The sequence below is a fragment of the Protobothrops mucrosquamatus genome, unplaced genomic scaffold, assembly GCF_001527695.2.
Source record: "Protobothrops mucrosquamatus isolate PMUCROS unplaced genomic scaffold, P.Mucros_1.0 scaffold_276, whole genome shotgun sequence".
In the NCBI taxonomy this organism is placed as follows: domain Eukaryota; kingdom Metazoa; phylum Chordata; class Lepidosauria; order Squamata; family Viperidae; genus Protobothrops; species Protobothrops mucrosquamatus.
In genome coordinates, this window is record NW_015386352.1 from 987,800 (window position 1) to 989,979 (window position 2,180).

Here is a 2,180-nt window from a genome sequence, read left to right on the forward strand (position 1 = left end):
CGTTGCAATCATTGTCGCTGCTGCTCCACAACCTTCCCACTTTTCTCAGCTGTTTTTCCACCTTGCTAGTCCGAGTCCCTTGCCAAGAAAGGTAAGATACAAAATCACATCAATCATGTAAATGTTAGTTGGTAAATTATACAGTTTTTTTTAAAAAGGAAGCTTTTTTTTATAAGTTGCTTCTGCAAAATCTCTTACTTCAAGGCCTTGCCTAATCTTCAAGGTGGTGCAAGTTACTCTTACGTATTTTTAATTCCATATTCGGGGCTAATTGCGCAAAAAAAAAAAAACAGCTGCCAGAGCAATTTATAAGATTGCACAATCGGCTATGTAAGAGTAAAGTTGCAATTGTGAGATGACACCAGTCCACAGAAGAAGAGATAGTACGAAATTTCCCCAGCTTTAATTATTACTCATTCATAATGCTACAAATCATTATGCAATAAAAATCTGAACGCTTTTTTTCTTTAGAGTTGTTTTAACATCGGGCTATATATTCTAATGTCACAGAGAAAATCTTGCAAAAAGTTGTAAAGAGTCAGAACCGACTGATGGCACATACATACTGTAAATATAATAATAATAATAATAATAATAATAATAATAATAATAATAATAATAATAATAATAATAATAATAATGTTGGAAGGGGCCTTGGAGGTCATCTAGTCCAACCCCCTGCTCAGACAGGAAACCCTATACCATTTCAGACAAATGGCTGTCCAATCTCTTCTTAAAGACTTCCAGTGTTGGAGCATTCACCGCTTCTGGAGGCAGGTTGTTCCACTGGTTAATTGTTCTGTCAGGAAGTTTCTCCTTAGTTCTAGGTTGCTTCTCTCCTTGATCAGTTTCCATCCGTTGCTTCTTGTCCTGCCTTCAGAGGCTTTGGAGAATAGCTTGACTCCCTCTTCCTTGGGGCAGCCCCAGTATCTCAGGGGAAATCTTCTAGTCCAACCTCCTGCTCAAGGAGGAGATCCTTAACCATTGCAGACAAATGATTGTCCAATCTCTTCTTAAAAACCTCCGTGTTGGAGCATCCACAATTTCTGAAGGCAAGCCTTTCTGCTGATTAATTGTTCTCACTGTCAGTGAATTCCTCCTTAGTTCTAGGTTGCTTCTCTCCTTGATTAGTTTCCACCCGTTGCTCCCTGTCCTGCCCTCAGGTGCTTTGGAGAAGAGCTTGACTCCCTCTTCTTTGGGGCAGCCCCTGAGATATTGGAAGATGGCTATCATGTCCCCCCCTCGTCCTTCTCTTCATTAAACTACTGTAGATATACCCAATTCCAGCAACTATTTTTTGTATGTTTTAGTTTCCAGTCCCCTGATCATCTTTGTTGCTCTTCTCTATAGAGAGGGATCTTGGAGTCCTAGTGGACAATCACTTAAATATGAGCCAGCAGTGTGTGCATGACTGATCAAGTCATGTTCTAATGAAGTTGCTGAGCTGAGTTTGTTTGGCTGTTCTGTCCTTGAACTTTGTTCTCTAGAAAAGAGAGGTGCACAATAGTAATAGCAATAGCACTTAGACTTGTATACCATTTCACAGTCTAAGCGGGTTACAGGGTCAGCCTCTTGCCCCCAACAATCTGGGTCCTCATTTTACCCACAGGTCTCACCCTGAAACTCAAGGTTGGAAATCTATCCTAGCTGATATGCTGGTTCTGAGGTTTTGCTTGATAAAAAATACAGGAAATCAGAAGTTGCCTTCAAGAGTTACGTGTTTATAAAGCTGAACAAAGGCGGGCCTCTCTAAAGAGAGAGAAAAGCTCCAACTATCGAAAAAGACTTATTCTTATACCTACTTTGATTACATAAGCAATTCACCCAGCAAAGCTGACACACATAAGATAGAGACTTTGCCCTTTAAGGCTGGCACACTGTAGATGAGAAGGAAGAAAGCAGAAGTAGCTAATATGTTCCCTTTTGGGTGGTTGGGGTGTTTCCCCAAGGCACCATATGTTCCCGGGTGGGTTAGGACATTGGGTGTTTTCCTTGCTGTCCTTTCATGACCTTGCATTCATGGTTCTGCAAGTGGCCAGAGAGAGCAGAGCCATCTGCACGTATTCACAATTGCTACTGTCCCCAAAGTCCGGGTCAACATAGCAAAGCATATTTAGCAGGTAATTGTTGCTTAGGAGCACTTAAGAAATCAATTCAGGAAAGCCAACATTGCCACAAAG